This window comes from Schistocerca cancellata, chromosome 2 (assembly GCF_023864275.1).
Source record: "Schistocerca cancellata isolate TAMUIC-IGC-003103 chromosome 2, iqSchCanc2.1, whole genome shotgun sequence".
NCBI lineage: Eukaryota > Metazoa > Arthropoda > Insecta > Orthoptera > Acrididae > Schistocerca > Schistocerca cancellata.
The window spans coordinates 534,966,329-534,978,490 of record NC_064627.1 but is presented as its reverse complement, the minus strand read 5'-3'; the positions used below and the strand labels follow the sequence as shown (position 1 = coordinate 534,978,490).

Genomic DNA, 12,162 nt, shown 5'->3' with positions numbered 1-12,162 from the left:
GAGAAATGTCCTGTGCATTCAGTATAACAACTACCGCAACGACGCGATTATCTCGATGCGCAACATTTATTTGTCACCTTCGTTGACCTCATCGCTGATGTTGCTTCCAAGTTTCTTTCGAAGAGCAAACCACGTTCTTCGTAGCCGAATTGTGAGACCAGAGGCTCCTGCTGTTGGCGATGGAGCCAGGCCCTATCAGATCGCTTCCGTATATGGCGGTCGGACGGAAAGCAAAACTGTCGAAAGGCGACAGTTGTGCTACAGTTGGGGGTATTATTGGCTCGATACGTTAAAATGTCTGCGAGAAGTAAGCACTTAACTATGAGTGAGAAACCACCGTTCCCAAACACCGCCATGGTGCCAAACCTCGATTCGTTTATAAATCTTGAGGTGATGTTTGATTCGGAAGACGTACGCTATCGAATGTTGTGTCCTTCCAATTGGTAGGCGGTTTAGTTTCGTATTTCTTACAGATGTTATCTGCCACCTACACGTTCCATTGCTACTAGTGAGTGGCGTTTCGCATGTAGAAGGCGTGATCCGAAATGGGTGCTTTACGTAAAATTCTTCGACGAGGATGGGATTCGAACCCACGCGTGCAGAGCACATTGGATTAGCAGTCCAACGCCTTAACCACTCGGCCACCTCGTCTGATGCATCAGAAACTGCGTCCCTCGCTAGTCCTTACGGAAAGAAGTCGTTTGTCGATTCCAAAACGCATCGTACTGTGGCTGGTGTTAACGCTGTAACGCCCTGCTGCAGTGCAGCTGACCAAGCTCCCACTCGTGAATCATTTAATGATGGCATCCGTCCACGTCGGTATCCGATCGGAGGAAATTAGTCGGCCCACTTACTTACTGCAGAAATAAGCACCGAATCGTCGTGTAGCGTTGTCTAATGCAAATGAGAAATGTCCTGTGCATTCAGTATAACAACTACCGCAACGACGCGATTATCTCGATGCGCAACATTTATTTGTCACCTTCGTTGACCTCATCGCTGATGTTGCTTCCAAGTTTCTTTCGAAGAGCAAACCACGTTCTTCGTAGCCGAATTGTGAGACCAGAGGCTCCTGCTGTTGGCGATGGAGCCAGGCCCTATCAGATCGCTTCCGTATATGGCGGTCGGACGGAAAGCAAAACTGTCGAAAGGCGACAGTTGTGCTACAGTTGGGGGTATTATTGGCTCGATACGTTAAAATGTCTGCGAGAAGTAAGCACTTAACTATGAGTGAGAAACCACCGTTCCCAAACACCGCCATGGTGCCAAACCTCGATTCGTTTATAAATCTTGAGGTGATGTTTGATTCGGAAGACGTACGCTATCGAATGTTGTGTCCTTCCAATTGGTAGGCGGTTTAGTTTCGTATTTCTTACAGATGTTATCTGCCACCTACACGTTCCATTGCTACTAGTGAGTGGCGTTTCGCATGTAGAAGGCGTGATCCGAAATGGGTGCTTTACGTAAAATTCTTCGACGAGGATGGGATTCGAACCCACGCGTGCAGAGCACATTGGATTAGCAGTCCAACGCCTTAACCACTCGGCCACCTCGTCTGAAGCATCAGAAACTGCGTCCCTCGCTAGTCCTTACGGAAAGAAGTCGTTTGTCGATTCCAAAACGCATCGTACTGTGGCTGGTGTTAACGCTGTAACGCCCTGCTGCAGTGCAGCTGACCAAGCTCCCACTCGTGAATCATTTAATGATGGCATCCGTCCACGTCGGTATCCGATCGGAGGAAATTAGTCGGCCCACTTACTTACTGCAGAAATAAGCACCGAATCGTCGTGTAGCGTTGTCTAATGCAAATGAGAAATGTCCTGTGCATTCAGTATAACAACTACCGCAACGACGCGATTATCTCGATGCGCAACATTTATTTGTCACCTTCGTTGACCTCATCGCTGATGTTGCTTCCAAGTTTCTTTCGAAGAGCAAACCACGTTCTTCGTAGCCGAATTGTGAGACCAGAGGCTCCTGCTGTTGGCGATGGAGCCAGGCCCTATCAGATCGCTTCCGTATATGGCGGTCGGACGGAAAGCAAAACTGTCGAAAGGCGACAGTTGTGCTACAGTTGGGGGTATTATTGGCTCGATACGTTAAAATGTCTGCGAGAAGTAAGCACTTAACTATGAGTGAGAAACCACCGTTCCCAAACACCGCCATGGTGCCAAACCTCGATTCGTTTATAAATCTTGAGGTGATGTTTGATTCGGAAGACGTACGCTATCGAATGTTGTGTCCTTCCAATTGGTAGGCGGTTTAGTTTCGTATTTCTTACAGATGTTATCTGCCACCTACACGTTCCATTGCTACTAGTGAGTGGCGTTTCGCATGTAGAAGGCGTGATCCGAAATGGGTGCTTTACGTAAAATTCTTCGACGAGGATGGGATTCGAACCCACGCGTGCAGAGCACATTGGATTAGCAGTCCAACGCCTTAACCACTCGGCCACCTCGTCTGATGCATCAGAAACTGCGTCCCTCGCTAGTCCTTACGGAAAGAAGTCGTTTGTCGATTCCAAAACGCATCGTACTGTGGCTGGTGTTAACGCTGTAACGCCCTGCTGCAGTGCAGCTGACCAAGCTCCCACTCGTGAATCATTTAATGATGGCATCCGTCCACGTCGGTATCCGATCGGAGGAAATTAGTCGGCCCACTTACTTACTGCAGAAATAAGCACCGAATCGTCGTGTAGCGTTGTCTAATGCAAATGAGAAATGTCCTGTGCATTCAGTATAACAACTACCGCAACGACGCGATTATCTCGATGCGCAACATTTATTTGTCACCTTCGTTGACCTCATCGCTGATGTTGCTTCCAAGTTTCTTTCGAAGAGCAAACCACGTTCTTCGTAGCCGAATTGTGAGACCAGAGGCTCCTGCTGTTGGCGATGGAGCCAGGCCCTATCAGATCGCTTCCGTATATGGCGGTCGGACGGAAAGCAAAACTGTCGAAAGGCGACAGTTGTGCTACAGTTGGGGGTATTATTGGCTCGATACGTTAAAATGTCTGCGAGAAGTAAGCACTTAACTATGAGTGAGAAACCACCGTTCCCAAACACCGCCATGGTGCCAAACCTCGATTCGTTTATAAATCTTGAGGTGATGTTTGATTCGGAAGACGTACGCTATCGAATGTTGTGTCCTTCCAATTGGTAGGCGGTTTAGTTTCGTATTTCTTACAGATGTTATCTGCCACCTACACGTTCCATTGCTACTAGTGAGTGGCGTTTCGCATGTAGAAGGCGTGATCCGAAATGGGTGCTTTACGTAAAATTCTTCGACGAGGATGGGATTCGAACCCACGCGTGCAGAGCACATTGGATTAGCAGTCCAACAGCCTTAACCACTCGGCCACCTCGCCTGATGCATCGGAAACTGCGTCCCTCGCTAGTCCTTACGGAAAGAAGTCGTTTGTCGATTCCAAAACGCATCGTACTGTGGCTGGTGTTAACGCTGTAACGCCCTGCTGCAGTGCAGCTGACCAAGCTCCCACTCGTGAATCATTTAATGATGGCATCCGTCCACGTCGGTATCCGATCGGAGGAAAGTAGTCGGCCCACTTACTTACTGCAGAAATAAGCACCGAATCGTCGTGTAGCGTTGTCTAATGCAAATGAGAAATGTCCTGTGCATTCAGTATAACAACTACCGCAACGACGCGATTATCTCGATGCGCAACATTTATTTGTCACCTTCGTTGACCTCATCGCTGATGTTGCTTCCAAGTTTCTTTCGAAGAGCAAACCACGTTCTTCGTAGCCGAATTGTGAGACCAGAGGCTCCTGCTGTTGGCGATGGAGCCAGGCCCTATCAGATCGCTTCCGTATATGGCGGTCGGACGGAAAGCAAAACTGTCGAAAGGCGACAGTTGTGCTACAGTTGGGGGTATTATTGGCTCGATACGTTAAAATGTCTGCGAGAAGTAAGCACTTAACTATGAGTGAGAAACCACCGTTCCCAAACACCGCCATGGTGCCAAACCTCGATTCGTTTATAAATCTTGAGGTGATGTTTGATTCGGAAGACGTACGCTATCGAATGTTGTGTCCTTCCAATTGGTAGGCGGTTTAGTTTCGTATTTCTTACAGATGTTATCTGCCACCTACACGTTCCATTGCTACTAGTGAGTGGCGTTTCGCATGTAGAAGGCGTGATCCGAAATGGGTGCTTTACGTAAAATTCTTCGACGAGGATGGGATTCGAACCCACGCGTGCAGAGCACATTGGATTAGCAGTCCAACAGCCTTAACCACTCGGCCACCTCGCCTGATGCATCGGAAACTGCGTCCCTCGCTAGTCCTTACGGAAAGAAGTCGTTTGTCGATTCCAAAACGCATCGTACTGTGGCTGGTGTTAACGCTGTAACGCCCTGCTGCAGTGCAGCTGACCAAGCTCCCACTCGTGAATCATTTAATGATGGCATCCGTCCACGTCGGTATCCGATCGGAGGAAAGTAGTCGGCCCACTTACTTACTGCAGAAATAAGCACCGAATCGTCGTGTAGCGTTGTCTAATGCAAAAGAGAAATGTCCTGTGCATTCAGTATAACAACTACCGCAACGACGCGATTATCTCGATGCGCAACATTTATTTGTCACCTTCGTTGACCTCATCGCTGATGTTGCTTCCAAGTTTCTTTCGAAGAGCAAACCACGTTCTTCGTAGCCGAATTGTGAGACCAGAGGCTCCTGCTGTTGGCGATGGAGCCAGGCCCTATCAGATCGCTTCCGTATATGGCGGTCGGACGGAAAGCAAAACTGTCGAAAGGCGACAGTTGTGCTACAGTTGGGGGTATTATTGGCTCGATACGTTAAAATGTCTGCGAGAAGTAAGCACTTAACTATGAGTGAGAAACCACCGTTCCCAAACACCGCCATGGTGCCAAACCTCGATTCGTTTATAAATCTTGAGGTGATGTTTGATTCGGAAGACGTACGCTATCGAATGTTGTGTCCTTCCAATTGGTAGGCGGTTTAGTTTCGTATTTCTTACAGATGTTATCTGCCACCTACACGTTCCATTGCTACTAGTGAGTGGCGTTTCGCATGTAGAAGGCGTGATCCGAAATGGGTGCTTTACGTAAAATTCTTCGACGAGGATGGGATTCGAACCCACGCGTGCAGAGCACATTGGATTAGCAGTCCAACGCCTTAACCACTCGGCCACCTCGTCTGAAGCATCAGAAACTGCGTCCCTCGCTAGTCCTTACGGAAAGAAGTCGTTTGTCGATTCCAAAACGCATCGTACTGTGGCTGGTGTTAACGCTGTAACGCCCTGCTGCAGTGCAGCTGACCAAGCTCCCACTCGTGAATCATTTAATGATGGCATCCGTCCACGTCGGTATCCGATCGGAGGAAATTAGTCGGCCCACTTACTTACTGCAGAAATAAGCACCGAATCGTCGTGTAGCGTTGTCTAATGCAAATGAGAAATGTCCTGTGCATTCAGTATAACAACTACCGCAACGACGCGATTATCTCGATGCGCAACATTTATTTGTCACCTTCGTTGACCTCATCGCTGATGTTGCTTCCAAGTTTCTTTCGAAGAGCAAACCACGTTCTTCGTAGCCGAATTGTGAGACCAGAGGCTCCTGCTGTTGGCGATGGAGCCAGGCCCTATCAGATCGCTTCCGTATATGGCGGTCGGACGGAAAGCAAAACTGTCGAAAGGCGACAGTTGTGCTACAGTTGGGGGTATTATTGGCTCGATACGTTAAAATGTCTGCGAGAAGTAAGCACTTAACTATGAGTGAGAAACCACCGTTCCCAAACACCGCCATGGTGCCAAACCTCGATTCGTTTATAAATCTTGAGGTGATGTTTGATTCGGAAGACGTACGCTATCGAATGTTGTGTCCTTCCAATTGGTAGGCGGTTTAGTTTCGTATTTCTTACAGATGTTATCTGCCACCTACACGTTCCATTGCTACTAGTGAGTGGCGTTTCGCATGTAGAAGGCGTGATCCGAAATGGGTGCTTTACGTAAAATTCTTCGACGAGGATGGGATTCGAACCCACGCGTGCAGAGCACATTGGATTAGCAGTCCAACGCCTTAACCACTCGGCCACCTCGTCTGAAGCATCAGAAACTGCGTCCCTCGCTAGTCCTTACGGAAAGAAGTCGTTTGTCGATTCCAAAACGCATCGTACTGTGGCTGGTGTTAACGCTGTAACGCCCTGCTGCAGTGCAGCTGACCAAGCTCCCACTCGTGAATCATTTAATGATGGCATCCGTCCACGTCGGTATCCGATCGGAGGAAATTAGTCGGCCCACTTACTTACTGCAGAAATAAGCACCGAATCGTCGTGTAGCGTTGTCTAATGCAAATGAGAAATGTCCTGTGCATTCAGTATAACAACTACCGCAACGACGCGATTATCTCGATGCGCAACATTTATTTGTCACCTTCGTTGACCTCATCGCTGATGTTGCTTCCAAGTTTCTTTCGAAGAGCAAACCACGTTCTTCGTAGCCGAATTGTGAGACCAGAGGCTCCTGCTGTTGGCGATGGAGCCAGGCCCTATCAGATCGCTTCCGTATATGGCGGTCGGACGGAAAGCAAAACTGTCGAAAGGCGACAGTTGTGCTACAGTTGGGGGTATTATTGGCTCGATACGTTAAAATGTCTGCGAGAAGTAAGCACTTAACTATGAGTGAGAAACCACCGTTCCCAAACACCGCCATGGTGCCAAACCTCGATTCGTTTATAAATCTTGAGGTGATGTTTGATTCGGAAGACGTACGCTATCGAATGTTGTGTCCTTCCAATTGGTAGGCGGTTTAGTTTCGTATTTCTTACAGATGTTATCTGCCACCTACACGTTCCATTGCTACTAGTGAGTGGCGTTTCGCATGTAGAAGGCGTGATCCGAAATGGGTGCTTTACGTAAAATTCTTCGACGAGGATGGGATTCGAACCCACGCGTGCAGAGCACATTGGATTAGCAGTCCAACGCCTTAACCACTCGGCCACCTCGTCTGAAGCATCAGAAACTGCGTCCCTCGCTAGTCCTTACGGAAAGAAGTCGTTTGTCGATTCCAAAACGCATCGTACTGTGGCTGGTGTTAACGCTGTAACGCCCTGCTGCAGTGCAGCTGACCAAGCTCCCACTCGTGAATCATTTAATGATGGCATCCGTCCACGTCGGTATCCGATCGGAGGAAATTAGTCGGCCCACTTACTTACTGCAGAAATAAGCACCGAATCGTCGTGTAGCGTTGTCTAATGCAAATGAGAAATGTCCTGTGCATTCAGTATAACAACTACCGCAACGACGCGATTATCTCGATGCGCAACATTTATTTGTCACCTTCGTTGACCTCATCGCTGATGTTGCTTCCAAGTTTCTTTCGAAGAGCAAACCACGTTCTTCGTAGCCGAATTGTGAGACCAGAGGCTCCTGCTGTTGGCGATGGAGCCAGGCCCTATCAGATCGCTTCCGTATATGGCGGTCGGACGGAAAGCAAAACTGTCGAAAGGCGACAGTTGTGCTACAGTTGGGGGTATTATTGGCTCGATACGTTAAAATGTCTGCGAGAAGTAAGCACTTAACTATGAGTGAGAAACCACCGTTCCCAAACACCGCCATGGTGCCAAACCTCGATTCGTTTATAAATCTTGAGGTGATGTTTGATTCGGAAGACGTACGCTATCGAATGTTGTGTCCTTCCAATTGGTAGGCGGTTTAGTTTCGTATTTCTTACAGATGTTATCTGCCACCTACACGTTCCATTGCTACTAGTGAGTGGCGTTTCGCATGTAGAAGGCGTGATCCGAAATGGGTGCTTTACGTAAAATTCTTCGACGAGGATGGGATTCGAACCCACGCGTGCAGAGCACATTGGATTAGCAGTCCAACAGCCTTAACCACTCGGCCACCTCGCCTGATGCATCGGAAACTGCGTCCCTCGCTAGTCCTTACGGAAAGAAGTCGTTTGTCGATTCCAAAACGCATCGTACTGTGGCTGGTGTTAACGCTGTAACGCCCTGCTGCAGTGCAGCTGACCAAGCTCCCACTCGTGAATCATTTAATGATGGCATCCGTCCACGTCGGTATCCGATCGGAGGAAAGTAGTCGGCCCACTTACTTACTGCAGAAATAAGCACCGAATCGTCGTGTAGCGTTGTCTAATGCAAAAGAGAAATGTCCTGTGCATTCAGTATAACAACTACCGCAACGACGCGATTATCTCGATGCGCAACATTTATTTGTCACCTTCGTTGACCTCATCGCTGATGTTGCTTTCAAGTTTCTTTCGAAGAGCAAACCACGTTCATCGTAGCCGAATTGTGAGACCAGAGGCTCCTGCTGTTGGCGATGGAGCCAGGCCCTATCAGATCGCTTCCGTATATGGCGGTCGGACGGAAAGCAAAACTGTCGAAAGGCGACAGTTGTGCTACAGTTGGGGGTATTATTGGCTCGATACGTTAAAATGTCTGCGAGAAGTAAGCACTTAACTATGAGTGAGAAACCACCGTTCCCAAACACCGCCATGGTGCCAAACCTCGATTCGTTTATAAATCTTGAGGTGATGTTTGATTCGGAAGACGTACGCTATCGAATGTTGTGTCCTTCCAATTGGTAGGCGGTTTAGTTTCGTATTTCTTACAGATGTTATCTGCCACCTACACGTTCCATTGCTACTAGTGAGTGGCGTTTCGCATGTAGAAGGCGTGATCCGAAATGGGTGCTTTACGTAAAATTCTTCGACGAGGATGGGATTCGAACCCACGCGTGCAGAGCACATTGGATTAGCAGTCCAACGCCTTAACCACTCGGCCACCTCGTCTGATGCATCAGAAACTGCGTCCCTCGCTAGTCCTTACGGAAAGAAGTCGTTTGTCGATTCCAAAACGCATCGTACTGTGGCTGGTGTTAACGCTGTAACGCCCTGCTGCAGTGCAGCTGACCAAGCTCCCACTCGTGAATCATTTAATGATGGCATCCGTCCACGTCGGTATCCGATCGGAGGAAATTAGTCGGCCCACTTACTTACTGCAGAAATAAGCACCGAATCGTCGTGTAGCGTTGTCTAATGCAAATGAGAAATGTCCTGTGCATTCAGTATAACAACTACCGCAACGACGCGATTATCTCGATGCGCAACATTTATTTGTCACCTTCGTTGACCTCATCGCTGATGTTGCTTCCAAGTTTCTTTCGAAGAGCAAACCACGTTCTTCGTAGCCGAATTGTGAGACCAGAGGCTCCTGCTGTTGGCGATGGAGCCAGGCCCTATCAGATCGCTTCCGTATATGGCGGTCGGACGGAAAGCAAAACTGTCTCCTGCTGTTGGCGATGGAGCCAGGCCCTATCAGATCGCTTCCGTATATGGCGGTCGGACGGAAAGCAAAACTGTCGAAAGGCGACAGTTGTGCTACAGTTGGGGGTATTATTGGCTCGATACGTTAAAATGTCTGCGAGAAGTAAGCACTTAACTATGAGTGAGAAACCACCGTTCCCAAACACCGCCATGGTGCCAAACCTCGATTCGTTTATAAATCTTGAGGTGATGTTTGATTCGGAAGACGTACGCTATCGAATGTTGTGTCCTTCCAATTGGTAGGCGGTTTAGTTTCGTATTTCTTACAGATGTTATCTGCCACCTACACGTTCCATTGCTACTAGTGAGTGGCGTTTCGCATGTAGAAGGCGTGATCCGAAATGGGTGCTTTACGTAAAATTCTTTGACGAGGATGAGATTCGAACCCACGCGTGCAGAGCACATTGGATTAGCAGTCCAACGCCTTAACCACTCGGCCACCTCGTCTGATGCATCAGAAACTGCGTCCCTCGCTAGTCCTTACGGAAAGAAGTCGTTTGTCGATTCCAAAACGCATCGTACTGTGGCTGGTGTTAACGCTGTAACGCCCTGCTGCAGTGCAGCTGACCAAGCTCCCACTCGTGAATCATTTAATGATGGCATCCGTCCACGTCGGTATCCGATCGGAGGAAATTAGTCGGCCCACTTACTTACTGCAGAAATAAGCACCGAATCGTCGTGTAGCGTTGTCTAATGCAAAAGAGAAATGTCCTGTGCATTCAGTATAACAACTACCGCAACGACGCGATTATCTCGATGCGCAACATTTATTTGTCACCTTCGTTGACCTCATCGCTGATGTTGCTTTCAAGTTTCTTTCGAAGAGCAAACCACGTTCATCGTACCCGAATTGTGAGACCAGAGGCTCCAGCTGTTGGCGATGGAGCCAGGCCCTATCAGATCGCTTCCGTATATGGCGGTCGGACGGAAAGCAAAACTGTCGAAAGGCGACAGTTGTGCTACAGTTGGGGGTATTATTGGCTCGATACGTTAAAATGTCTGCGAGAAGTAAGCACTTAACTATGAGTGAGAAACCACCGTTCCCAAACACCGCCATGGTGCCAAACCTCGATTCGTTTATAAATCTTGAGGTGATGTTTGATTCGGAAGACGTACGCTATCGAATGTTGTGTCCTTCCATTTTGGTAGGCGGTTTAGTTTCGTATTTCTTACAGATGTTATCTGCCACCTACACGTTCCATTGCTACTAGTGAGTGGCGTTTCGCATGTAGAAGGCGTGATCCGAAATGGGTGCTTTACGTAAAATTCTTCGACGAGGATGGGATTCGAACCCACGCGTGCAGAGCACATTGGATTAGCAGTCCAACGCCTTAACCACTCGGCCACCTCGTCTGATGCATCAGAAACTGCGTCCCTCGCTAGTCCTTACGGAAAGAAGTCGTTTGTCGATTCCAAAACGCATCGTACTGTGGCTGGTGTTAACGCTGTAACGCCCTGCTGCAGTGCAGCTGACCAAGCTCCCACTCGTGAATCATTTAATGATGGCATCCGTCCACGTCGGTATCCAATCGGAGGAAATTAGTCGGCCCACTTACTTACTGCAGAAATAAGCACCGAATCGTCGTGTAGCGTTGTCTAATGCAAATGAGAAATGTCCTGTGCATTCAGTATAACAACTACCGCAACGACGCGATTATCTCGATGCGCAACATTTATTTGTCACCTTCGTTGACCTCATCGCTGATGTTGCTTCCAAGTTTCTTTCGAAGAGCAAACCACGTTCTTCGTAGCCGAATTGTGAGACCAGAGGCTCCTGCTGTTGGCGATGGAGCCAGGCCCTATCAGATCGCTTCCGTATATGGCGGTCGGACGGAAAGCAAAACTGTCGAAAGGCGACAGTTGTGCTACAGTTGGGGGTATTATTGGCTCGATACGTTAAAATGTCTGCGAGAAGTAAGCACTTAACTATGAGTGAGAAACCACCGTTCCCAAACACCGCCATGGTGCCAAACCTCGATTCGTTTATAAATCTTGAGGTGATGTTTGATTCGGAAGACGTACGCTATCGAATGTTGTGTCCTTCCAATTGGTAGGCGGTTTAGTTTCGTATTTCTTACAGATGTTATCTGCCACCTACACGTTCCATTGCTACTAGTGAGTGGCGTTTCGCATGTAGAAGGCGTGATCCGAAATGGGTGCTTTACGTAAAATTCTTCGACGAGGATGGGATTCGAACCCACGCGTGCAGAGCACATTGGATTAGCAGTCCAACGCCTTAACCACTCGGCCACCTCGTCTGATGCATCAGAAACTGCGTCCCTCGCTAGTCCTTACGGAAAGAAGTCGTTTGTCGATTCCAAAACGCATCGTACTGTGGCTGGTGTTAACGCTGTAACGCCCTGCTGCAGTGCAGCTGACCAAGCTCCCACTCGTGAATCATTTAATGATGGCATCCGTCCACGTCGGTATCCGATCGGAGGAAATTAGTCGGCCCACTTACTTACTGCAGAAATAAGCACCGAATCGTCGTGTAGCGTTGTCTAATGCAAATGAGAAATGTCCTGTGCATTCAGTATAACAACTACCACAACGACGCGATTATCTCGATGCGCAACATTTATTTGTCACCTTCGTTGACCTCATCGCTGATGTTGCTTCCAAGTTTCTTTCGAAGAGCAAACCACGTTCTTCGTAGCCGAATTGTGAGACCAGAGGCTCCAGCTGTTGGCGATGGAGCCAGGCCCTATCAGATCGCTTCCGTATATGGCGGTCGGACGGAAAGCAAAACTGTCGAAAGGCGACAGTTGTGCTACAGTTGGGGGTATTATTGGCTCGATACGTTAAAATGTCTGCGAGAAGTAAGCACTT

The 12,162-nt window shown here is 48.5% G+C and overlaps 13 non-coding genes across 13 annotated transcripts; all 13 read right to left on the bottom strand.

Annotated features, from left to right (window-relative positions):
- Positions 1-569: 569 nt before the first annotated feature.
- Positions 570-651, bottom strand: Trnas-gcu (transfer RNA serine (anticodon GCU)). Its single transcript has one exon. It is a non-coding gene; the product is annotated as a tRNA-Ser (tRNA).
- An 823-nt stretch (positions 652-1,474) lies between these two features.
- On the bottom strand, positions 1,475-1,556 carry Trnas-gcu (transfer RNA serine (anticodon GCU)). The gene has a single exon. It is a non-coding gene; the product is annotated as a tRNA-Ser (tRNA).
- An 823-nt stretch (positions 1,557-2,379) lies between these two features.
- Positions 2,380-2,461, bottom strand: Trnas-gcu (transfer RNA serine (anticodon GCU)). Its single transcript has one exon. It is a non-coding gene; the product is annotated as a tRNA-Ser (tRNA).
- An 823-nt stretch (positions 2,462-3,284) lies between these two features.
- On the bottom strand, positions 3,285-3,367 carry Trnas-gcu (transfer RNA serine (anticodon GCU)). The gene has a single exon. It is a non-coding gene; the product is annotated as a tRNA-Ser (tRNA).
- An 823-nt stretch (positions 3,368-4,190) lies between these two features.
- On the bottom strand, positions 4,191-4,273 carry Trnas-gcu (transfer RNA serine (anticodon GCU)). Its single transcript has one exon. It is a non-coding gene; the product is annotated as a tRNA-Ser (tRNA).
- An 823-nt stretch (positions 4,274-5,096) lies between these two features.
- On the bottom strand, positions 5,097-5,178 carry Trnas-gcu (transfer RNA serine (anticodon GCU)). The gene has a single exon. It is a non-coding gene; the product is annotated as a tRNA-Ser (tRNA).
- Positions 5,179-6,001: 823 nt separating this feature from the next.
- On the bottom strand, positions 6,002-6,083 carry Trnas-gcu (transfer RNA serine (anticodon GCU)). The gene has a single exon. It is a non-coding gene; the product is annotated as a tRNA-Ser (tRNA).
- Positions 6,084-6,906: 823 nt separating this feature from the next.
- Trnas-gcu (transfer RNA serine (anticodon GCU)) lies at positions 6,907-6,988 on the bottom strand. Its single transcript has one exon. It is a non-coding gene; the product is annotated as a tRNA-Ser (tRNA).
- Positions 6,989-7,811: 823 nt separating this feature from the next.
- On the bottom strand, positions 7,812-7,894 carry Trnas-gcu (transfer RNA serine (anticodon GCU)). Its single transcript has one exon. It is a non-coding gene; the product is annotated as a tRNA-Ser (tRNA).
- An 823-nt stretch (positions 7,895-8,717) lies between these two features.
- Positions 8,718-8,799, bottom strand: Trnas-gcu (transfer RNA serine (anticodon GCU)). Its single transcript has one exon. It is a non-coding gene; the product is annotated as a tRNA-Ser (tRNA).
- An 899-nt stretch (positions 8,800-9,698) lies between these two features.
- Trnas-gcu (transfer RNA serine (anticodon GCU)) lies at positions 9,699-9,780 on the bottom strand. The gene has a single exon. It is a non-coding gene; the product is annotated as a tRNA-Ser (tRNA).
- Positions 9,781-10,604: 824 nt separating this feature from the next.
- Positions 10,605-10,686, bottom strand: Trnas-gcu (transfer RNA serine (anticodon GCU)). Its single transcript has one exon. It is a non-coding gene; the product is annotated as a tRNA-Ser (tRNA).
- An 823-nt stretch (positions 10,687-11,509) lies between these two features.
- Positions 11,510-11,591, bottom strand: Trnas-gcu (transfer RNA serine (anticodon GCU)). Its single transcript has one exon. It is a non-coding gene; the product is annotated as a tRNA-Ser (tRNA).
- Positions 11,592-12,162: the final 571 nt, after the last annotated feature.